Source organism: Sphaerodactylus townsendi, linkage group LG01 (genome assembly GCF_021028975.2).
Source record: "Sphaerodactylus townsendi isolate TG3544 linkage group LG01, MPM_Stown_v2.3, whole genome shotgun sequence".
In the NCBI taxonomy this organism is placed as follows: Eukaryota; Metazoa; Chordata; class Lepidosauria; order Squamata; family Sphaerodactylidae; genus Sphaerodactylus; species Sphaerodactylus townsendi.
This window is the reverse complement of record NC_059425.1, coordinates 10,542,626-10,566,883: the sequence shown is the minus strand read 5'-3', so window position 1 is coordinate 10,566,883 and position 24,258 is coordinate 10,542,626. Positions and strand designations below refer to the sequence as shown.

Genomic DNA, 24,258 nt, shown 5'->3' with positions numbered 1-24,258 from the left:
TTTCTTTCTTTCTTTCTTTCTTTCTTTCTTTCTTTCTTTCTCAAAGTTCCTTCCTTCCTTCCTTCCCTTCCTTCCTTCCCAAAGTTTCTTTCTTTCTTTCTTTCTTTCTTTCTTTCTTTCTTTCTTTCTTTCTTTCTTTCTTTCTTTCTTTCTTTCTTTCTTTCTTTTGAAGTATTCACTTCTTTCTTTCATCCTTCTTTCTGTAGATCATTTTTAACTAACCGAAAAAACCACCCCCACCCCCAGCTCTCCTCTGAAGCCCCCCCACCCCACCCCCACGTCGTCCTTCTCCTGGTCTCTATAATAACTGGGAAGTGAATCAGGGCAGGTCAGCGCAATAATTTTCCTGTTAAAAATAAGTCCTGCAGAAAGGTGATTGTGGGTGTGTGTGTGTGTTGATTAAATGATTGACAGTTTCGGGGGTTGCTTATTTTTCGTTGGGCAGAGCGGGGGCACTCTTTGCCTGCCATGTTTGCCTAGCTGGCATCCCCGTTCTTCCACCTCCTGATCCCTGGTGATATGTGACTTAGGCAGGGCTCTCTGCGCGTGCTCAGAGGTGCTTGGTGTCGTGATCAGACTGTCAGGCTAGAATCCGGGAGAGCCGGGGCTGTAATTCCCTGCTCGTGCTGTGCAAGCTGACTGGGGGATCCTGGGCCGTTCTCAGCCTACCTTGCAGGGTTCTTGTGAAGATAAAGTGGAAGAGTGAAGGCCAGCCATTGGGGGGAGAATAAAGTGAAAAGGATCCCCAAAGGCTTTCACAACCAGAATCAACGGGCTCAGTTGCGGGTTTCCCAACGCAGACGAAACGTTAGGAGCAAAAACAACCAGACCCCAACCACGCAGCCTGCGAAACCTGCAACAGCTGGTAGATAGAACCAGGGCCGTACCACCCAGGGGGGACATATGGGGCCAAAGCTGCGGACATTTAGTCACATGGGGGGGTGGAAAATCACCCCTCCCCTACTCGCCACCTCCTCTCATGTTTAGTCATTGAGTGGGAGAAGGGGCTGACATACATATGAGGAGGGCAAAGGAAAATTCAGATTTTGCTCTGGGCTACATTTTCCCTAGATACGCCTCTGGATAGGACCCACCGCCCGTGCACCTATAGTAGGGGTGGCCAACCTATGGTGCTCCAGATGATGATGATGATGATGATGATGATGATGATGATGAAGAAGAAGAAGAAGAAGAAGAAGAAGAAGAAGAAGAAGAAGAAGAAGAAGAAGAAGAAGAAGAAGAAGAAGAAGAAGAAGAAGAAGAAAGAAGGAGGAGGAGGAGGAGGAGGAGGAGGAAGGAGTTTGGGATTTATATCCCCTTTCTCTCCTGCAGGAGACTCAAAGGGGCTTACAAATCCTTGCCCTTCCCCCCGTCACAACAAACGCACCCCTCTCACGAGGAATTGAAATTTGAGGGCTGAGAGAGAAACTCCGAGAAGCTGTGACTAGCCCAAGGTCACCCAGCTGGCGTGTGGGGGAATGCACAGGCTAATCTGAATTCCCCAGATAAGCCTCCACAGCTCAGGCGGCAGAGTTGGGAATCAAACCCGGTTCCTCCAGATTAGATACACGAGCTCTTAACCTCCTACGCCACTGCTACTCCATGGACTACAATTGGCCATGCTGGCAGGGGCTGATGGGAATTGTAGTCCACGCACGTCTGGAGCGCCATTGACTGGCCGCCTCGAGGGTCTCTAGGTTTTGAACGATGTCTGTGTGAGACCACCCAGTAGGCAGAGAGCCGGTTTAGGAGGGCAGAGCTCGGCAGATATGCGTTCCGGGGGGGTCACGTGCGTGTTTCCCAAACGGTGCGCTGGCCGTTCCCAGAGGCTCCTTTTTATAGAAACCCGTGACCGAGACGTCTGGCAGAGGCTGTGTGGTTGATCCTGTCACCATTGTCCGCCGCCGGTCGGCCAGCAACACAATCCCGAGGCCAACGGGATTTTTTCCGGGACTTGTGCAGCGTCAGAAGGGTGTGGATTTTTTCCTGTCTCTTTAGCTGAAGGTGCTTTCCTGCCCACTTGGGCATAAGAGAGTAGAAGTGTTTGCCTCCGCAAATTGCATTCACGAGCAGCTCCTGCTGCTGGGGAGACAGGCGATGGTGTTGCAGTGGTTACAGATCCTGAATGCAAAGCCGGGGTTTTGAATCCCGCTTGCTCTGCCGTGGAAGCTTCGGGCAAAGTCATTGTTGCTTTCCATCGGCCTACCTGCGCCCGGGTTGTTTGTCGAGAGAGCAGCAAGGAGGAGAGGCAAATGTTGTGATGCGCTTTAAGTGGAAAGGTGGGGTAAAGATGAAATGAAATAAAAATAAATACAATAAGACAAAAGCTCTCGTTGGATCAAAGATTTATCCAGTCTCGCTTGCGCTGACTACGCTGCTGCTTCTTTCTTGCTGCTAGCGCTGTTTCTTTTCTTTCGCTGCTGCTTTCTTTCTTTTCTTTCTTCTGTCTGTCACAATATCCGCATGTCTGTCTGTCGCAATGCATTCTGTACTTAAGTAGTTAATTAATTAATTAATTAATGGGTTTTTTATACCGCCCTACCCCCGAAGGGCTCTGGACGGTGAACAACATAAATCGCATATACAATAACCCTTAAATACATTAAAACAGTTTAAAACGCAGCAATCAGTAATGGGGAGTATGACCTAATAGGCAAAGCACCAGCTATTTCTCTCCCACTGTATGGGAGGCCTTTAGGCGGAAGGTTTCCGTTCCTTTGCGGCCCCATCCTTCTGCTTCGTTTGCTCACGCAGCTTTTGACAACGTCATCTCACCTGGCACCGCCTGCATACCTTGTGGCAGGGAATCCCACAGGCCAGCTGTGTCCCGGGTGAGAAACCCAGCTCCTTGTTTGTGACCTGAATCTCTTTGGATTTATCCTTCGCCGTCGGGTTCAGGGTTCAGGAAAGAGAGAAACCGTCCCTTCGGCTATTACCATGGCCAAGCACTGGCCGACGGGCGCTGGTACACGACCCTTTTGCTAGAGAAACAATGTCTTTCCGGCCCTGAAAGACTTCTGTTTATTTTCTCAGACTCTCGGGGGCCTCCCTTTGAACTTATCTTTCCCAAATCCCTCTGGCTTTTCCCTCCTTTTGTCTCGGGCATTATATAAGATCCCTCTGTGCCTGATCTGGCCACGTGAAAAGAAGAGGTTGTTTCTTGCCTTTGGGCAGAGGTTTGTTTCTCAAACGCTCCCTGGGACTGCGTTCTTCCTTGGCCTCCGAGAGCGGGGTGCCGAGGGCAAACACAACACAAACTTTGCACTGGGCTGGGAAGCCTGCCGGGCCGATTCTTTTGGGTTCCTGGATCTCATTGGCAAGCTCGAACGTGTCCAGATGAAGGCCACGAAGGTAGTTTCCGCACGGCAAAAATATACCTGTGTACCGTCGGGGTTTTTTTTAAACCTGGGTCTATTTTATTCCGGTTTCTCCCTCTGCACGGCTGCCCCGTTTCTTTCCAGGAGCTGAGTTAGGACCGGGAGGTCATACTCCAATTGTTCCACACGAGTATTTATTTGTATTTATACCGCAAGTGCATCCCCGCATGTGCAAACTGTTGGTCAACCCAGAGCGGCAAGGCGGGAAAAATAAACCGGTTCTGCTCCCGTGGTGTTTGCACGGCCGCGGGGTCGCTCTGGGATATTTGAAAAGAACTGCCAATTTGGCAATTTTTGAAAATCCTGGGCTATTGTGGGGCAACACCGGGGCAGGCCCGCGTTGGCACCGGAAACTGTGCGGAAAACTTGCACGAACCGGGATATTTGGACCGTGCGGAAACGGCCAGAGATGGTGAGGGGCTTGGGGTCCAAGTCCTTTGAGGGGACATTGAAGGAGCTGGGGATGTGTAGCCTGGAGAGGAGACGATATGATAGCCATTTACAAGAATTCGAAGGGCTTGGATTGTATCAGCACTCTCTTGCAGGAGACTCCGAGGGCTGACAATCTCGCGCACGCTTCCTCGCCAACCGACACCCTGTAAGTGGGTGCAGGGCCGAAACTCCAGCTGCCAGCCAACCAAAGATCACCCGAAAGCTTTGCGTGGTAGTAGGGTGAACGGAATGAAATCTGAATTCCCCAGATCAGCCTCCACAGCTCAGGCGGCAGAGCTGGGAATCAAACCCGGTTCCTCCAGATTAGATACGCGAGCTCCTAACCTCCTACGCCACTGCTGCTCCATAGAATTCGAAGGGCTGTTGTACAGCAGGTGGAGCAAACGTCCCAAACGCTGCAACCAGCTCCCAGTGCTTTTGCATTCCTGCCAACGGGGAGGGGCTGGCACCGCCTGGTGAGACCCTCCTACTGACCCGGAGGTCCGCCCACCAAAGGAGGCTGGTTCTGGAGCCAACATTCTGGTCTTGGACCTGGTACTGCCCGCATCTGTGCGATGCATCAAATGCCGAGCCTGCGCCGAACATTCCTTCGGGCCCGTTGCTGAGCAGGCCGGCCGGCCGCACGTTTTATAGGAGTGCCGGATGGGCCAAGAGCAACAGAGCCGGCATTTTTGCGTCCTGCCGGCACCAGCGGAGGTGGCGAAGACTCGGCCTGTTAGAGAAAAACAGCCCTTCCATTGAGGGGATCTGTGGACGGTGTGGAGCAGTGGTGGCGAACCTATGGCACGGGTGCCAGAGGTGGGCTTACCTCAAAACCCCTCTCTGGCGGCACGCAGCTAAACAGGGAAGTTTGTCATGGGGGGCAGAAAATCATCCTCCATTGATACATCTAGGCTGGCCTGGGCAGCTGGGCACGACGTGTAAGTAACCCTGTTAAGTGCTGTTAAATCCTACTCGATTTTCATAGGGAAGAACTAAAAGCACAATCCTTTACCTGGGGAGTAATGCGCTTTCGGTTAAGCTGGCAATGGGGCTTTAGCGCTTCTGAGTAAAATCCTCCTAGGGTCGTGATTCACCCGCTAGAAGAGTTGCACGGTTGCTTCAAAGCAAAGCCACCGACTACCACCAAGCTTACTCCCGAGTAACGCGCGCCTCGGAGCCAACCGTTTTTTTCTAAACTAAAACCTCACTATTCAGGTTAAAATTTGCCGATATTGGTTGGCACTTTGGCGATAAATAAAAGCGGGTTTTTTTTGAGTTGCAAAGTTTGGGCCTCGGTCACCGAAAAGGTTAATGCCAAAATCCACTGAATTGTGGAGGGTGTGTGAGAGGGTGGGAGAAAGATCGGCAAAACCAAGTGTGGTGTTGTCGAAGGCTCTCACGGCCGGATTCAACTGGTTGTGGTGGGTTTTCCAGGCCTAGTGTGGCCGTGATCCGGTAGATCTTGTTCCTACCAAGATCTACCAGACCACGGCCACGCAGCCCGGAAAACCCACCACAACCAAGTGTGGTGTTGTTGTTGGGCAATATATTCATGTCTGTCAGTGGTTACTATCCATGGTGGTTAAAGCGAACCTCCACATCCAAAGGCAGTCTACCTCTGAATCTCAGTGCCTCAGCCTGTATGCCCTGTGTTGGCTTACCAGAGGAACTGTTTTGGGTATTATGCTCTCAGACCAAATAGGAAAGGAGCAAGCTAGGGATTGAGGGCCTGACTTGGGGAGGGGGGTCCAGAATGGGAGAAACCGGGTGAGGGCTTGCCTGTGGAAATGCAGAAAGAGTTACCGAACGTAATTTCTTAGTGGCAGAACGACTGTGTTTTTTCTCCTGCGTGGTGTAGTGGTTAAGAGGAACCACTCTAATCTGGGGAACTGGGTTTGATTCCCCGCTCAGCCACTTGAGCTGTGGAGGCTGATCTGGTGAACTAAATTATCTGGAGCACTCCAACTCATGCCAGCTGGGTGACCTTGGGATAGTCACAGCTCTTCGGAGCTCTCTCAGCCCCACCCACCTCACAGGGTGTTTGTTGTGGGGGGCAGGAAGGGAAAGGAGATTGTAAGCCCCTTTGAGTCATTATCGTCTCCTTCTTCTCCTTCTCCTCCTCCTTCTCCTTCTCCTTCTCCTCCTTCTCCTTCTCCTCCTTCTCCTCCTTCTCCTCCCCCTCCTCCTCCTTCTTCTCCTCCTCCTCCTCCTCCTCCTCCTCCTTCTTCTCCTCCTCCTCCTCCTCCTCCTCCTTCTTCTCCTTCTTCTTCTTCTTCCTCTTCTTCTTCTTCTTTTTCTTCTTAACTTAATTTCTAGGAAAAAACAGGTCCTCGGTTAAACCGCCAGCATTACTCAATGATCACAAATTAGGGATCTGTGGGACGCGGGACTTATCCTGGGGATGTTTGATCCACAGTAGAATCTCCCCGCATTTCTTGGCTTACACGCGAGGAAGTGCTGCGCTGAGTCCTCTGAGCCTAGCAACAATTTTGCCTGGCCCCTACTTCTCGGTTCTATCTACAACCTCCATTCCAAGAGGTCACCTGCCACCTTTTGGGGGTGGGGATTAAGCGTTCTGTCGTCGCTGCGATGTACCCAAGGGGTTAAAAATTTTTTTTACAAGAAGCCCCATAGATCCCCTGGAAATGCTGACCCAGTAGTGGGTGAAACTGCTCCTGCATAAGTGAGGCAAAGCAGAGAGGAGTGGAAAACCTAAAGCAAGCAAAACTGAGTGTGGTCTCCTTCGCTTTCCCTGCACAGGCAGGGGAAAAGACTCACTTTGGTCGATTCCGCACTTGGGTTATCGACCTAAGTTCGAGCTGCGTTCGACCTAAGTGCTCCGCACAACCGCTGGGATCAACGTGGTTTTGTACCAGCTTCGCCCCATGTAACGGTCAAATTTCCAACTCCAGTTGGAACAACTACTTTTTCAGGGAACCCCGCTCGAACTCAGCTCGATTCCAGTAAAGTGCGGAATCTCTGGTGCCAGGAGTTCCCCATTCAGCCAATCACAGCTGAGTGTTTCGGGCATGTGTACAGCTGGCCAATAAAAAAAACCCACCTTCGTCCCTCCATTCCTGTGGCAGTTTTTTTAATAACGTGTGTGGGGATAGACGGAACGTGGCCGTAGAACAGTAGCCAGTCGGAGCGGAGCAGCGCGGCGAAGAGGCACAGGATGATCCCGCCCTCCGAGCTGGGATCAAGCTGGTTGCAGTGGGGAACAACAATGGCTCCGACCTAGGTCAGTACCCTTCTCAGGGAACTGGGTCAAACCTATTTTACTCGTGTGCGGAATCGCCCTTTACCTGCTTTCGGAAACTGTGGGAAAACTGCAGCGGGGTGAGTTCAGGAGGAGGGAAATGTGTTGGCAATCGAGAGTCTGATCCTGCACGTCCCCTCAGTGTGGGGCAGACCGCAAGTGCCAAAGTGCCCTCTATGTCATTCCTGCTATGTAATTTTTTTTCATTATTTACTGTGAAATGTTCATATATCTGTTTTGCTTCGCCGCAGTTGCTGAACTCTGGTTCGCTCCAGATTTCTGCAACCCGAAACCTGTTCGCTGTTTTGTTGGCCGTCCCGTCCTTTTGGTCGTGTTGACTTCTGGCGTGTAAATCTGCTTTGAGTCCCAGTGAGAGAGGCGGGCCGGCTCCTTCAGCCGAAAGCCCTTTGGGATCCGACACAGCGCGCCGGGATTAACGGGTAACCTCTGGAGCGTTCTCGGCCGTCCTGCTCTCGGCCCCCCAGCGCAAACGTTTAAAAATAATCTCCCAGCTTTCGGAGGAAAAAAAAATAGATCCATCATGTTTTCCAGGTATTAAAACTTGGTGCGGAGCCAGGATATTTGGCTGACATTGTAAGCGGTGGCCGGACAGTGGAAAACTCTTTTCCCCTCCTTGCTTGGGCAAGAGATGCCTCCAGTGGAGAAAGCTGCAAACAGAATCCCCCAACCTGACTAACTTCTGCCTAAATTTGAAGAAGAAGAGGAAGAGGAAGAGGAAGAGTTTGGATTTATATCCCCTCTTTCTCTCCTGTAAGGAGACTCAAAGGGGCTGACAATCTCCTCCCCCCCCCCCACACACACAACAAACACCCTGTGCAATGGGTGGGGCTTAGAGAGCTCTGAAGAACTGTGACTAGCCCAAGGTCACCCAGCTGGCATGTGTTGGGATGCACAAGCTAATCTAGTTCCCCAGATAAGCCTCCGTAGCTCAAATGGCAGAGCAGGGAATCAAATGCGGTTCTCCAGATTAGAGAGCACCTGCTCTTAACCACTACACCACGCTGGCTCTTTTCGGATGAAGGACGGGATCGTCACAGGACAGGATTGCCGAGAACACTGCTCTTATGGTCTCTATTAGTATTTTATGGCGTGACATAGTCAAACACCCCCCTCAGATTTTATGGCGTGACCAAACAGCCTCCTCAGATACACTTTGTGAAACTTCCTCGCCAGAATCCTTGGAGGGAATTTGTCGCCCGCCAGGAGGGGTGTGGGGATCTCCTGGAATTACAGCTGATCCCCGAACTTGGCAAATTGATTTCTTCTCGCATTGACTTGCCAGCGCGGTGCTAGGTTCCAGTCGCCGCTGGCTGATGGATGCTCTCTGGGTGGCCTTAGTCGGGTCACTTTATCTCACCCTGACCTTCCTCACAGGTGGTTGTGACACTGAAATGGAGAAGTGCGCTGAGCAGAGCTAATGTGCAGAGCAGAGTCCCTAATGTGATTGTCATAGCCACCATGGCGCCTGTGGACTTTTTCTTGGTCCCGCCATTTGGGCCACAGTCAGTGGTGGGATCCAAAAATTTTAATAACAGGTTCCCATGGTGGTGGGATTCAAACTGTGGCGTAGCGCCAGTGGGGCTGGGCGGGGCACGACGGGGGCGTGGCCAGGCATTCCGGGGGCGGGGCATTCCTGGGTGGGGCTGTGGCAAGGACGCAGCCACTGCGCCGGTCCTTGGGCGGGAAACGAATGCACGCAGGCGCAGGCTGCCACGCACACCGGTGCACCTCCTGCTAGACTGCTTCAAGTTCTGCGTGCTGCTGCTGAAAGGAGGGACGTAACTAAGGCAAAATTCATGTGGCAAAATCACCCATTAGTAACCCCCTCTCGGCACACACAAATAATGAGTAACCTACTCTTGGGAACCTGTGAGAACCTGCTGGATCCCACCTCTGGCCACATTCCTGTGAAGAGGAGACCCTGTGGAACCTCTCTGCAGGAACCACTAGACTACATCAATAGGAGTATAGTATCTACACCTGGAGTCTGCAACCTGCGGCTCTCCAGATGTTCATGGATTTCAATTGGCCATGGTGGCAGGGGCTGATGGGAATTGTAGTCCATGAACATCTGGAGAGCCGCAGGTTGCAGACCCCTGGGCTAGACTGAGGGATGTAAACGTAGCTCTCTATTCTGCATTGGTCAGACCTCCCCTGGAATCCCAAGTCCAGTTTGTTTACTTGTTTGTTTGTTTGTTTATATCCCGCCCTTCCCAATAGGGCTCAGGGCGGCAAACATCATCATAAAACCACACAAGCAATAATGCGATATAAAAAACCATCTGTACTATTTAAAACTGTCACAGCAAAAATAGAATAAAACAGATGGCGATGAAACCGCAACCAGTTCTGGGTGGCACAATTGAAGAAGGATATCGACAAGCTGGAACGGGTGCAGAGGAGGGCAACCAAAATAGTCAAAGGTCTGGAATCCATGCCCTACGATAGTGCTGGCGAACCTATGGCACGGGTACCAGAGGTGGCACTCAGAGCCCTCTCTGTGGGCATGCGCGAACAGAGTTGCTCCGCCCCCACACACATATAGGCTGGCCTGGGCCTGTGGGCTCGATTATTAGCATTAAACTTAAAACCTAGTTTTGGGGGAGCAGTGTAGGAAACCCCGTAAAGCGCTGTTAAACCCCACTGATTTTTATGCGAAGAACTAAAGCGCGATCCTTTACCTGGGAGTAAGCTCGGTTGCTGGCAATGGGGCTTGCTTCTGAGTAAACCCTCCTAGGGTCGTGATTCAGCCGTTGGAAGAGTTGCACGGTTGCTTCAAAGCAAAGCCACCGACGACCACCAAGCTTACTCCCGAGTAACGCACGCCTCGGAGACAACTATTTTTTCTAAACTAAAACATCAGTATTCAGGTTAAACTGCCGTGTTGGCACTTTGCGATAAATAAGTGGGTTTTGGGTTGCAGTTTGGGCACTCGGTCTCGAAAAGGTTCGCCATCACTGCCCTACGAGGAGAGACTTAGGGAGCTGGGGAGGTTTAGTCTGGAGAAGTGAAGGTTAAAGGGGGACATGGTAGCCATGCTTAGATATCTGAAGGGATGCCATGTTGGTGAGGGAGCAAGCTTGTTTTCTGCGGCTCCAGAGACCAGGACCAGGAGTCATGGGTTCAAGGTGCAGGAAATGAGATCCCACCTAAACATCAGGAAGATCTTTCTGACCGTCAGGGCTGTTGGATTGTGGAATCTGCTGCCTCGGGGGATGGTGGAGCAGCAGTGGCGTAGGAGGTTAAGAGCTCGTGTATCTAATCTGGAGGAACCGGGTTTGATTCCCCGCTCTGCCGCCTGAGCTGTGGGGGCTTATCTGGGGAATTCAGATTAGCCTGGGCACTCCCACACACGCCAGCTGGGTGACCTTGGGCTAGTCACAGCTCTTCGGAGCTCTCTCAGCCCCACCTACCTCACAGGGTGTTTGTTGTGAGGGGGGAAGGGCAAGGAGATTGTCAGCCCCTTTGAGTCTCCTGCAAAAGAGAAAGGGGGGCTATAAATCCAAACTTCTCTTCTTCTTCTTCTTCTTCTTCTCCCTCCCTCCCTCCCTCCCTCCTCCCTCCCTCCCTCCCTCCCTTCCTTCCTTCCTTCCTTCCTTCCTTCCTTCCTTCCTTCCTTGGAGGTTCATAAGCTGAGGCTGGGTGGCCATCTATCAGGAGTGCTTTGACTGTGTGTTCCTGCCTGGCAGGGGGTTGGGCTGGATGGCCTCTTGGGGTCTCTTCCAACTCAGTGATTCTGTGAACTCGGCTGCTCCAGGGTGTGGTCGCGTCCCGATTTGCTCCAGGGGTTTCTGCAGGGAAACTAAGGAGCGGTCTTTTCCCCCAACTAGCCTGGAGGCAGCATATCCGAGGCTGATCTGCAGGCGGCCGCGTGCCTTCGCTCTCCACCGGTGGCCGCACCGAAATCTTCCGTCCGGTGCCCTTCTGGTACCTTTCCCCGTGAGCGAAAGTGGGTCGAAACAGGATGCCAGGTTTGGTGAGAAGAGGGAGGGCCGTGACCCAGTTTTTCCTCTTGTTGTGAGAACAGATCGTTACTCATCTTGCTGGCGACTTTGCGCCTCTGTGCGCCTGCCAGTTGTGCGCGGCGTCATAGCCTCTCGGCCCCTTTGCCAGCAAGTTCGTAGTAGCAGCTGCTGCTGAGCTAGGCTTTAACCCTGCTCGGCTGTGGCCCGCTTTTCGTACGCTGCCCTCCCGTCCCGGTGGGGGCAGCTTTGGCTGGCTTCCGATCCCTCCTCGCCGCCTGGGGGCTGCTGGGTAGAGCCGGACCTCTGCTCCAGTTTCTGAACAACTGGACCGACCCAGAGCCCCACAGGCCAGCCCTGCATCGCTTCACCGCATAGCAATGCACATCTGTCGGCCCTTGATATAGGGCTCCTCCCGTTTGTCAGCCAAAGTTGGACGGTGGGAAAAAAGAAAACCTTGCTCAGCTCATAAGCTGTAGATTTCTGCCGCGGTCTGTGAGGGGAAGGGGGGAATCTGGCTGCACCAAACGGGCCCCTTCCGCACACGCAGAATAATGCACTTTCAATCCACTTTCAATGCTCTTTGCAGCTGTGCAAAATAGCAAAATCCGCTTGCAAACAGTCGTGAAAGTGGATTGAAAACGCATTATTCTGCATATGTGGAAGGGGCCGTGGGGAAAGCGAGTCGACAGGGCACACCAAAGCCACCCCAGACTGTAGATTTAAGAAACTGGTTAATGTCTTTTTCGTTTATATCTTATCTTTCTCCTCCGGTTTATCCTTGCAGCAGCCCTGCGATGCAGTTTGGGCTGCCCGCCAAACGCTAAACCAAAATTAGGGCTTGAACGTAAATGCTAAATGAATTTAATCCGAACAAGCACACCAACTCTGTGGCAAGAACACCAATATCACAAATGCGACTAAGGCACAGTATACCATCCAAGAATATGCGTAATTGTACATAGAGTGTAATTATACTTAATTGTGTATTTAATTAATAGAGTTCCAGTATAGTTCAGAAGAAGAAGGAGGAGGAGGAGGAGGAGGAGGAGGAGGAGGAGAAGAGTTGGATTTATATCCCACCTTTCTCTCCTGTAAGGAGACTCAAGGTGGCTTACAATCTCCTTTCCCTTCCCTCCTCACAACAAACACCCTGCGAGGCGGGTGTGGCTGAGAGTGCTCCAAAGAGCTGTGACTAGCCCAAGGTCACCCAGCTGGCAGGTTTTGGAGTGCACAAGCTAATCTGGTCCCCCAGATAAGCCTCCACAGCTCAAGTGGCAGAGCAGGGAATCAAACCCGGTTCTCCAGGTTAGAAGAAGAAGAAGAAGAGTTTGGATTTATATCCCCCCTTTCTCTCCTGTAGGAGACTCAAAGGGGCTTACAATCTCCTTGCCCTTTTCCCCTCACAACAAACACCGTGTGAGGTGGGTGGGGCCGAGAGAGCTCCGAGAAGCTGTGACTAGCCCAAGGTCACCCAGCTGGCGTGTGTGGGAGTGCACAGGCTAATCTGAATCCCCCAGATAAGCCTCCACAGCTCAGGCGGCAGAGCTGGGAATCAAACCCGGTTCCTCCAGATCAGAGTGCACCTGCTCTTAACCACTATGCCACGCTGGCTCTCCAAGGGCAAGCAACACACTACAAAACTAAGTGAACCTGCTTCCGTGAAACGTGGGAAATACTGATTGACTTGCTCGTTGTGCTGTTACACATATGATTTGGACCTGTATTGATGCGTTTGTGTTACGCTGCCTTCAGCTGGGTTTCACTGGCTAGAGAAGTGGTGGCGAACCTTTGGCACTCCAGATGTTATGGACTACAATTCCCATCAGCCCCCACAATTGGCCATGCTGGCAGGGGCTGATGGGAATTGTAGTCCATAACATCTGGAGTGCCAAAGGTTCGCCACCACGGGGCTAGAGTCTTGGATGGCACATTACATCTGCAATATTGTCTCTCTCGCTGTACCGCTTTTGTGTTTGTTTGGATAACATCCACGTAACGTCTACACGTTTTGATTCGGGTTCTAATTTTGGTTTCGCGCTTGGTTGACTCAGGCACCGATCTCGCCTGCCCTTTACCACTATTTGCTTTCTTCGGTGGTTGCTCCGGACGCAGCCGCTCGTGACCTCAGCGAGCTGGCACGGCCGAGCGGGAATTCGAACTCGGCTCTCCCCGATCCTGCTCCGACGCTTTGATCGCTGTGCCAAGCTAGATCTCGAAACCGCCCCAGGTTTCCAGCCTGGGGGTCTCCCAACAGATTTCAAGAGAGGTGGGGGCAGTTTTTATTTTCTAAATGCAAAGTGATGCACATAGGGGCAAATAATCCAAACTTCACATACACGCTACAGGGGTCAGTGCTATCAGTCACAGACCAGGAAAGGGATTTGGGCGTCTTAGTTGATAGTTCCATGGGAATGTCAACTCAATGCATGGCAGCTGTGAAAAAGGCAAACTCTATGCTGGGGATAATTAGGAAAGGAATTGATCATAAAACTGCAAGGATTCTCATGCCGTCCTTTATATATAAAGCACGCGGGTGCACTACTACTTGGAGTACTGTGTCCAGTTCTGGTCGCCGCATCTCAAAAAAGGAATATTGAGGAGATAGAAAAAGTGCAGAGAAGGGCAACGAGGATGATTGAGGGACTGGAGTACCTTCCTTACGAGGAGAGGCTGCAGCTGCTTGGGACTCTTTAGATTTGGGAGAGGAGGCGGCCTGAGGGAGGATATGGGATTGAAGTCTATAAAATTATGCATGTGGTAGAAAATGTTGACAGAGATAAATTTTTCTCTCTTTCTCACAATACTAGAACCAGGGGGCATCCATTGAAAATGCTGGGGGGAAGAATGAGGACTAATAAAAGGAAACACTTCTTCACGCAACGTGTGATTGGTATTTGGAATATTCTGTCACAGGAGGTGGTGCTGGCCACTCACCTGGATAGCTTTGCACAGAAGGGGCTGGACAGATTAGATGGAGGGAGGAAGCTCGATCTATGCATTTACTCAATCTTGATCCTCCTTGATCTGAGGTTGCAAATGCCTTAGCAGACCAGGTGCTCGGGAGCAACAGCCGCAGCAGAAGGCCATTGCTTTCACATCCTGCAGGTGAGCTCCCAAAGGCACCTGGTGGGCCACTGCGAGTAGCAGAGTGCTGGACTAAATAGACTCTGGTCTGATCCAGCAGACTCGTTCTTACGTTCTTAGAGCCATGCTGGTGCGAAGCCTTGTGGGGGTTGAGGGGTGATGTATTTGGGTCTTGGGAGGCACCCAAATACTGGATGGGGAGAGGAGCAGACTGTACTTGCTGTGTGGTGCGGAGATGCACTCTGCTTATGCTCTGTGGTTTGGAAATGGCAAACTATGAAGAAGAAAAGTTTGGATAAATACCCCACCTGTTTTTCTCCTGCAAGGAGACTCAAAGGGCCTTACAAACTCATGTCCTTCCTCCCCAAAGAACTGTGTCTGGCCAGGGACTCTCACAGAGACTCCTACCCTCTCAGGCCCCTTCCGCACCTGCAGAATAATGCACTTTCAATCCACTCTCAATGCACTTTGCAGCTGGATTTGACTGTGCGGAAGAGCAAAGCCTACTTGCACACAATTGTGAAAGAAGATTGGAAGTGCGTTATTCTTCAGGTGCGGAAGGAAGGAGCCTCAGAACCTCAGACCGCTGTGGGCAGAGACGGACGCAGAGGTGGGATCCAGCAGGTTCTCACAGGTTCCCGAGAGTAGGTTCCTAATTATTTGTGTGTGCCGAGAGTGGGTTCCTAATGGGTGATTTTGCCACGTGGTTTTTGCCTGCGTTACGCCCCTCCTCTCCTCAGCTAGCGGGCACTTGCAGAACTTGAACAATGCAGTCCAGCGGAGGAGGTGCACCCGGGCGATGCGTGGCAGCCTGCAAAGCCCTGCGATGGCATTCGATCTCCCTGCCCAAGTGATTATCTTCCGCGAGCGCATGGCGCCACAAATCATGCCACAGCCCCGCCTGGAATGCAGCCCGCCACACCCCTGCCATATCGCGTCATCCGGGCTTCAGCTCCCCCATTAGGCGCTTTTACGCAGCACAAGTTTGAATCCCACTACCATGGGAACCTGTTCCTAAAATTTTCGGATCCCACCACTGGACGGACGGCTACATCACTGGGGTGCAGATATGTATTTGGGTGCAGAGAAGAAAACCCCGTTGGTCGAAAAGAAAAGCAGGTCTCGTGTCCGAGGCAGGCTTTTAGGAAAACACGGGGAAAGGTTTTGGCCTTCGGAGCCTTCAGCACCAATTATTTTTTCCAGAATTTCAAGCGTTCCTCGGGCCGGCGGGGTCTGGAAACGCCTGGTGCTGCACGGCCCTCTCGGCCTTAATCCTAAGCGTACCCCTTTTAAATCCCCTCTTGGTGTCTGCCTGGAGCTAGCACAGGAGGGAGCTGCCCCCCCCCGCCCCTAGCTCAGACCCCCACCTGGGGGGGGGGGGAGCGGATTTTCCCTCCTGGTTGGCCGCCTCTCTCCATCGGAGGTTTGTCTAGTAGCCAAAGACTGATGGATTCAGGGTTCGTTTTCTCAGAAAGGGACACAGATCCAACCCTTGGCGGCCTTTCCAAAACTGTCACCTAGAGTCCTGGAATGTGTCTCAGTACCCTAGACAGCTCCACCTGTTGGTTTCTGCCTGCCGGGTAGCCGTTAAAAGCGGTCCCCTGGAGTGAGAAGAAATTGCAACCAGTCTTGGCATTTTTAGGTAGGATAGCTCTGAATCAGTCCTGGATCTGTATTCAAAGGCCTGGCCCGCGGATCGCCTTGCCGGAGCCGTGTTCGTATCCTGCCACGTGCCAAAATACGCGTGCCAACATAGCGCAGTGTGGTGTACAGCTGCAGCTGCACGTGGGTTCTGAGCCATTTGTAGGCCAAGATGACATAAACTGGGGTATGTGTGTGAAAGATTGGGGGTGCAGGGGGAAGGAGAGCAGGGGGCCCCCAGATGGAGACCACGCAGCATCCCACAGACTTGTTCCAGGGCCACGCACAAGGGCAAAAGGGAGATCTGGTTAGGTTGGAATGAGTACTGGAGGCAGGCCAGATCAGTTAGGGAGCAGCAGTGGCTAAGAGCAGTGGCTAAGAGCAGGTGCACTCTGATCTGGAGGAACCGGGTTTGATTCCCCGCTCTGCCGCTTGAGTTGTGGAGGCTTATCTGGGGAATTCAGATTAGACTGTACACTCCCCCACACGCCAGCTGGGTGACCTTGGGCTAGTCACAGCTTCTCGGAACTCTCTCAGCCCCACCCACCTCACAGGGTGTTTGTTGTGAGGGGGGAAGGGCAAGGAGATTGTCAGCCCCTTTGAGTCTCCTGCAGGAGAGAAGGGGGGGGATATAAATCCAAACTACTCTTCTTCTTCTTCTTCTTCTTCTTCTTCTTCTCCTCCTCCTCCTCCTCCTCCTCCTCCTCCTTCTTCTTCTGCTTCTTCTGCTTCTGCTTCTTCTTCTTCTTCTTCTTTCCTTCTTAGCCTTCTTGTACAGCTGTGCTTCTTCTTCTTCTTGGGGTGGGGGGGGGGGGGGGTGGGGGGGGGGGGGGGTGGGGGGGGGGGGGGGTGGGGGGGGGGGGGGGTGGGGGGGGGGGGGGGTGGGGGGGGGGGGGGGTGGGGGGGGGGGGGGGTGGGGGGGGGGGGGGGTGGGGGGGGGGGGGGGTGGGGGGGGGGGGGGGTGGGGGGGGGGGGGGGTGGGGGGGGGGGGGGGTGGGGGGGGGGGGGGGTGGGGGGGGGGGGGGGTGGGGGGGGGGGGGGGTGGGGGGGGGGGGGGGTGGGGGGGGGGGGGGGTGGGGGGGGGGGGGGGTGGGGGGGGGGGGGGGTGGGGGGGGGGGGGGGTGGGGGGGGGGGGGGGTGGGGGGGGGGGGGGGTGGGGGGGGGGGGGGGTGGGGGGGGGGGGGGGTGGGGGGGGGGGGGGGTGGGGGGGGGGGGGGGTGGGGGGGGGGGGGGGTGGGGGGGGGGGGGGGTGGGGGGGGGGGGGGGTGGGGGGGGGGGGGGGTGGGGGGGGGGGGGGGTGGGGGGGGGGGGGGGTGGGGGGGGGGGGGGGTGGGGGGGGGGGGGGGTGGGGGGGGGGGGGGGTGGGGGGGGGGGGGGGTGGGGGGGGGGGGGGGTGGGGGGGGGGGGGGGTGGGGGGGGGGGGGGGTGGGGGGGGGGGGGGGTGGGGGGGGGGGGGGGTGGGGGGGGGGGGGGGTGGGGGGGGGGGGGGGTGGGGGGGGGGGGGGGTGGGGGGGGGGGGGGGTGGGGGGGGGGGGGGGTGGGGGGGGGGGGGGGTGGGGGGGGGGGGGGGTGGGGGGGGGGGGGGGTGGGGGGGGGGGGGGGTGGGGGGGGGGGGGGGTGGGGGGGGGGGGGGGTGGGGGGGGGGGGGGGTGGGGGGGGGGGGGGGTGGGGGGGGGGGGGGGTGGGGGGGGGGGGGGGTGGGGGGGGGGGGGGGTGGGGGGGGGGGGGGGTGGGGGGGGGGGGGGGTGGGGGGGGGGGGGGGTGGGGGGGGGGGGGGGTGGGGGGGGGGGGGGGTGGGGGGGGGGGGGGGTGGGGGGGGGGGGGGGTGGGGGGGGGGGGGGGTGGGGGGGGGGGGGGGTGGGGGGGGGGGGGGGTGGGGGGGGGGGGGGGTGGGGGGGGGGGGGGGTGGGGGGGGGGGGGGGTGGGGGGGGGGGGGGGTGGGGGGGGGGGGGGGTGGGGGGGGGGGGGGGTGGGGGGGGGGGGGGGTGGGGGGGGGGGGGGGTGGGGGGGGGGGGGGGTGGGGGGGGGGGGGGGTGGGGGGGGGGGGGGGTGGGGGGGGGGGGGGGTGGGGGGGGGGGGGGGTGGGGGGGGGGGGGGGTGGGGGGGGGGGGGGGTGGGGGGGGGGGGGGGTGGGGGGGGGGGGGGGTGGGGGGGGGGGGGGGTGGGGGGGGGGGGGGGTGGGGGGGGGGGGGGGTGGGGGGGGGGGGGGGTGGGGGGGGGGGGGGGTGGGGGGGGGGGGGGGTGGGGGGGGGGGGGGGTGGGGGGGGGGGGGGGTGGGGGGGGGGGGGGGTGGGGGGGGGGGGGGGTGGGGGGGGGGGGGGGTGGGGGGGGGGGGGGGTGGGGGGGGGGGGGGGTGGGGGGGGGGGGGGGTGGGGGGGGGGGGGGGTGGGGGGGGGGGGGGGTGGGGGGGGGGGGGGGTGGGGGGGGGGGGGGGTGGGGGGGGGGGGGGGTGGGGGGGGGGGGGGGTGGGGGGGGGGGGGGGTGGGGGGGGGGGGGGGTGGGGGGGGGGGGGGGTGGGGGGGGGGGGGGGTGGGGGGGGGGGGGGGTGGGGGGGGGGGGGGGTGGGGGGGGGGGGGGGTGGGGGGGGGGGGGGGTGGGGGGGGGGGGGGGTGGGGGGGGGGGGGGGTGGGGGGGGGGGGGGGTGGGGGGGGGGGGGGGTGGGGGGGGGGGGGGGTGGGGGGGGGGGGGGGTGGGGGGGGGGGGGGGTGGGGGGGGGGGGGGGTGGGGGGGGGGGGGGGTGGGGGGGGGGGGGGGTGGGGGGGGGGGGGGGTGGGGGGGGGGGGGGGTGGGGGGGGGGGGGGGTGGGGGGGGGGGGGGGTGGGGGGGGGGGGGGGTGGGGGGGGGGGGGGGTGGGGGGGGGGGGGGGTGGGGGGGGGGGGGGGTGGGGGGGGGGGGGGGTGGGGGGGGGGGGGGGTGGGGGGGGGGGGGGGTGGGGGGGGGGGGGGGTGGGGGGGGGGGGGGGTGGGGGGGGGGGGGGGTGGGGGGGGGGGGGGGTGGGGGGGGGGGGGGGTGGGGGGGGGGGGGGGTGGGGGGGGGGGGGGGTGGGGGGGGGGGGGGGTGGGGGGGGGGGGGGGTGGGGGGGGGGGGGGGTGGGGGGGGGGGGGGGTGGGGGGGGGGGGGGGTGGGGGGGGGGGGGGGTGGGGGGGGGGGGGGGTGGGGGGGGGGGGGGGTGGGGGGGGGGGGGGGTGGGGGGGGGGGGGGGTGGGGGGGGGGGGGGGTGGGGGGGGGGGGGGGTGGGGGGGGGGGGGGGTGGGGGGGGGGGGGGGTGGGGGGGGGGGGGGGTGGGGGGGGGGGGGGGTGGGGGGGGGGGGGGGTGGGGGGGGGGGGGGGTGGGGGGGGGGGGGGGTGGGGGGGGGGGGGGGTGGGGGGGGGGGGGGGTGGGGGGGGGGGGGGGTGGGGGGGGGGGGGGGTGGGGGGGGGGGGGGGTGGGGGGGGGGGGGGGTGGGGGGGGGGGGGGGTGGGGGGGGGGGGGGGTGGGGGGGGGGGGGGGTGGGGGGGGGGGGGGGTGGGGGGGGGGGGGGGTGGGGGGGGGGGGGGGTGGGGGGGGGGGGGGGTGGGGGGGGGGGGGGGTGGGGGGGGGGGGGGGTGGGGGGGGGGGGGGGTGGGGGGGGGGGGGGGTGGGGGGGGGGGGGGGTGGGGGGGGGGGGGGGTGGGGGGGGGGGGGGGTGGGGGGGGGGGGGGGTGGGGGGGGGGGGGGGTGGGGGGGGGGGGGGGTGGGGGGGGGGGGGGGTGGGGGGGGGGGGGGGTGGGGGGGGGGGGGGGTGGGGGGGGGGGGGGGTGGGGGGGGGGGGGGGTGGGGGGGGGGGGGGGTGGGGGGGGGGGGGGGTGGGGGGGGGGGGGGGTGGGGGGGGGGGGGGGTGGGGGGGGGGGGGGGTGGGGGGGGGGGGGGGTGGGGGGGGGGGGGGGTGGGGGGGGGGGGGGGTGGGGGGGGGGGGGGGTGGGGGGGGGGGGGGGTGGGGGGGGGGGGGGGTGGGGGGGGGGGGGGGTGGGGGGGGGGGGGGGTGGGGGGGGGGGGGGGTGGGGGGGGGGGGGGGTGGGGGGGGGGGGGGGTGGGGGGGGGGGGGGGTGGGGGGGGGGGGGGGTGGGGGGGGGGGGGGGTGGGGGGGGGGGGGGGTGGGGGGGGGGGGGGGTGGGGGGGGGGGGGGGTGGGGGGGGGGGGGGGTGGGGGGGGGGGGGGGTGGGGGGGGGGGGGGGTGGGGGGGGGGGGGGGTGGGGGGGGGGGGGGGTGGGGGGGGGGGGGGGTGGGGGGGGGGGGGGGTGGGGGGGGGGGGGGGTGGGGGGGGGGGGGGGTGGGGGGGGGGGGGGGTGGGGGGGGGGGGGGGTGGGGGGGGGGGGGGGTGGGGGGGGGGGGGGGTGGGGGGGGGGGGGGGTGGGGGGGGGGGGGGGTGGGGGGGGGGGGGGGTGGGGGGGGGGGGGGGTGGGGGGGGGGGGGGGTGGGGGGGGGGGGGGGTGGGGGGGGGGGGGGGTGGGGGGGGGGGGGGGTGGGGGGGGGGGGGGGTGGGGGGGGGGGGGGGTGGGGGGGGGGGGGGGTGGGGGGGGGGGGGGGTGGGGGGGGGGGGGGGTGGGGGGGGGGGGGGGTGGGGGGGGGGGGGGGTGGGGGGGGGGGGGGGTGGGGGGGGGGGGGGGTGGGGGGGGGGGGGGGTGGGGGGGGGGGGGGGTGGGGGGGGGGGGGGGTGGGGGGGGGGGGGGGTGGGGGGGGGGGGGGGTGGGGGGGGGGGGGGGTGGGGGGGGGGGGGGGTGGGGGGGGGGGGGGGTGGGGGGGGGGGGGGGTGGGGGGGGGGGGGGGTGGGGGGGGGGGGGGGTGGGGGGGGGGGGGGGTGGGGGGGGGGGGGGGTGGGGGGGGGGGGGGGTGGGGGGGGGGGGGGGTGGGGGGGGGGGGGGGTGGGGGGGGGGGGGGGTGGGGGGGGGGGGGGGTGGGGGGGGGGGGGGGTGGGGGGGGGGGGGGGTGGGGGGGGGGGGGGGTGGGGGGGGGGGGGGGTGGGGGGGGGGGGGGGTGGGGGGGGGGGGGGGTGGGGGGGGGGGGGGGTGGGGGGGGGGGGGGGTGGGGGGGGGGGGGGGTGGGGGGGGGGGGGGGTGGGGGGGGGGGGGGGTGGGGGGGGGGGGGGGTGGGGGGGGGGGGGGGTGGGGGGGGGGGGGGGTGGGGGGGGGGGGGGGTGGGGGGGGGGGGGGGTGGGGGGGGGGGGGGGTGGGGGGGGGGGGGGGTGGGGGGGGGGGGGGGTGGGGGGGGGGGGGGGTGGGGGGGGGGGGGGGTGGGGGGGGGGGGGGGTGGGGGGGGGGGGGGGTGGGGGGGGGGGGGGGTGGGGGGGGGGGGGGGTGGGGGGGGGGGGGGGTGGGGGGGGGGGGGGGTGGGGGGGGGGGGGGGTGGGGGGGGGGGGGGGTGGGGGGGGGGGGGGGTGGGGGGGGGGGGGGGTGGGGGGGGGGGGGGGTGGGGGGGGGGGGGGGTGGGGGGGGGGGGGGGTGGGGGGGGGGGGGGGTGGGGGGGGGGGGGGGTGGGGGGGGGGGGGGGTGGGGGGGGGGGGGGGTGGGGGGGGGGGGGGGTGGGGGGGGGGGGGGGTGGGGGGGGGGGGGGGTGGGGGGGGGGGGGGGTGGGGGGGGGGGGGGGTGGGGGGGGGGGGGGGTGGGGGGGGGGGGGGGTGGGGGGGGGGGGGGGTGGGGGGGGGGGGGGGTGGGGGGGGGGGGGGGTGGGGGGGGGGGGGGGTGGGGGGGGGGGGGGGTGGGGGGGGGGGGGGGTGGGGGGGGGGGGGGGTGGGGGGGGGGGGGGGTGGGGGGGGGGGGGGGTGGGGGGGGGGGGGGGTGGGGGGGGGGGGGGGTGGGGGGGGGGGGGGGTGGGGGGGGGGGGGGGTGGGGGGGGGGGGGGGTGGGGGGGGGGGGGGGTGGGGGGGGGGGGGGGTGGGGGGGGGGGGGGGTGGGGGGGGGGGGGGGTGGGGGGGGGGGGGGGTGGGGGGGGGGGGGGGTGGGGGGGGGGGGGGGTGGGGGGGGGGGGGGGTGGGGGGGGGGGGGGGTGGGGGGGGGGGGGGGTGGGGGGGGGGGGGGGTGGGGGGGGGGGGGGGTGGGGGGGGGGGGGGGTGGGGGGGGGGGGGGGTGGGGGGGGGGGGGGGTGGGGGGGGGGGGGGGTGGGGGGGGGGGGGGGTGGGGGGGGGGGGGGGTGGGGGGGGGGGGGGGTGGGGGGGGGGGGGGGTGGGGGGGGGGGGGGGTGGGGGGGGGGGGGGGTGGGGGGGGGGGGGGGTGGGGGGGGGGGGGGGTGGGGGGGGGGGGGGGTGGGGGGGGGGGGGGGTGGGGGGGGGGGGGGGTGGGGGGGGGGGGGGGTGGGGGGGGGGGGGGGTGGGGGGGGGGGGGGGTGGGGGGGGGGGGGGGTGGGGGGGGGGGGGGGTGGGGGGGGGGGGGGGTGGGGGGGGGGGGGGGTGGGGGGGGGGGGGGGTGGGGGGGGGGGGGGGTGGGGGGGGGGGGGGGTGGGGGGGGGGGGGGGTGGGGGGGGGGGGGGGTGGGGGGGGGGGGGGGTGGGGGGGGGGGGGGGTGGGGGGGGGGGGGGGTGGGGGGGGGGGGGGGTGGGGGGGGGGGGGGGTGGGGGGGGGGGGGGGTGGGGGGGGGGGGGGGTGGGGGGGGGGGGGGGTGGGGGGGGGGGGGGGTGGGGGGGGGGGGGGGTGGGGGGGGGGGGGGGTGGGGGGGGGGGGGGGTGGGGGGGGGGGGGGGTGGGGGGGGGGGGGGGTGGGGGGGGGGGGGGGTGGGGGGGGGGGGGGGTGGGGGGGGGGGGGGGTGGGGGGGGGGGGGGGTGGGGGGGGGGGGGGGTGGGGGGGGGGGGGGGTGGGGGGGGGGGGGGGTGGGGGGGGGGGGGGGTGGGGGGGGGGGGGGGTGGGGGGGGGGGGGGGTGGGGGGGGGGGGGGGTGGGGGGGGGGGGGGGTGGGGGGGGGGGGGGGTGGGGGGGGGGGGGGGTGGGGGGGGGGGGGGGTGGGGGGGGGGGGGGGTGGGGGGGGGGGGGGGTGGGGGGGGGGGGGGGTGGGGGGGGGGGGGGGTGGGGGGGGGGGGGGGTGGGGGGGGGGGGGGGTGGGGGGGGGGGGGGGTGGGGGGGGGGGGGGGTGGGGGGGGGGGGGGGTGGGGGGGGGGGGGGGTGGGGGGGGGGGGGGGTGGGGGGGGGGGGGGGTGGGGGGGGGGGGGGGTGGGGGGGGGGGGGGGTGGGGGGGGGGGGGGGTGGGGGGGGGGGGGGGTGGGGGGGGGGGGGGGTGGGGGGGGGGGGGGGTGGGGGGGGGGGGGGGTGGGGGGGGGGGGGGGTGGGGGGGGGGGGGGGTGGGGGGGGGGGGGGGTGGGGGGGGGGGGGGGTGGGGGGGGGGGGGGGTGGGGGGGGGGGGGGGTGGGGGGGGGGGGGGGTGGGGGGGGGGGGGGGTGGGGGGGGGGGGGGGTGGGGGGGGGGGGGGGTGGGGGGGGGGGGGGGTGGGGGGGGGGGGGGGTGGGGGGGGGGGGGGGTGGGGGGGGGGGGGGGTGGGGGGGGGGGGGGGTGGGGGGGGGGGGGGGTGGGGGGGGGGGGGGGTGGGGGGGGGGGGGGGTGGGGGGGGGGGGGGGTGGGGGGGGGGGGGGGTGGGGGGGGGGGGGGGTGGGGGGGGGGGGGGGTGGGGGGGGGGGGGGGTGGGGGGGGGGGGGGGTGGGGGGGGGGGGGGGTGGGGGGGGGGGGGGGTGGGGGGGGGGGGGGGTGGGGGGGGGGGGGGGTGGGGGGGGGGGGGGGTGGGGGGGGGGGGGGGTGGGGGGGGGGGGGGGTGGGGGGGGGGGGGGGTGGGGGGGGGGGGGGGTGGGGGGGGGGGGGGGTGGGGGGGGGGGGGGGTGGGGGGGGGGGGGGGTGGGGGGGGGGGGGGGTGGGGGGGGGGGGGGGTGGGGGGGGGGGGGGGTGGGGGGGGGGGGGGGTGGGGGGGGGGGGGGGTGGGGGGGGGGGGGGGTGGGGGGGGGGGGGGGTGGGGGGGGGGGGGGGTGGGGGGGGGGGGGGGTGGGGGGGGGGGGGGGTGGGGGGGGGGGGGGGTGGGGGGGGGGGGGGGTGGGGGGGGGGGGGGGTGGGGGGGGGGGGGGGTGGGGGGGGGGGGGGGTGGGGGGGGGGGGGGGTGGGGGGGGGGGGGGGTGGGGGGGGGGGGGGGTGGGGGGGGGGGGGGGTGGGGGGGGGGGGGGGTGGGGGGGGGGGGGGGTGGGGGGGGGGGGGGGTGGGGGGGGGGGGGGGTGGGGGGGGGGGGGGGTGGGGGGGGGGGGGGGTGGGGGGGGGGGGGGGTGGGGGGGGGGGGGGGTGGGGGGGGGGGGGGGTGGGGGGGGGGGGGGGTGGGGGGGGGGGGGGGTGGGGGGGGGGGGGGGTGGGGGGGGGGGGGGGTGGGGGGGGGGGGGGGTGGGGGGGGGGGGGGGTGGGGGGGGGGGGGGGTGGGGGGGGGGGGGGGTGGGGGGGGGGGGGGGTGGGGGGGGGGGGGGGTGGGGGGGGGGGGGGGTGGGGGGGGGGGGGGGTGGGGGGGGG

At 65.2% G+C, this 24,258-nt stretch overlaps 1 protein-coding gene across 2 annotated transcripts in view; it reads left to right on the top strand.

The window, feature by feature from the left end:
- Positions 1-24,258, top strand: part of LOC125429868 (ADAMTS-like protein 4) — a 97,139-nt gene that overhangs the window by 32,256 nt on the left and 40,625 nt on the right. The gene's annotated exons all lie outside the window — the stretch shown is intronic.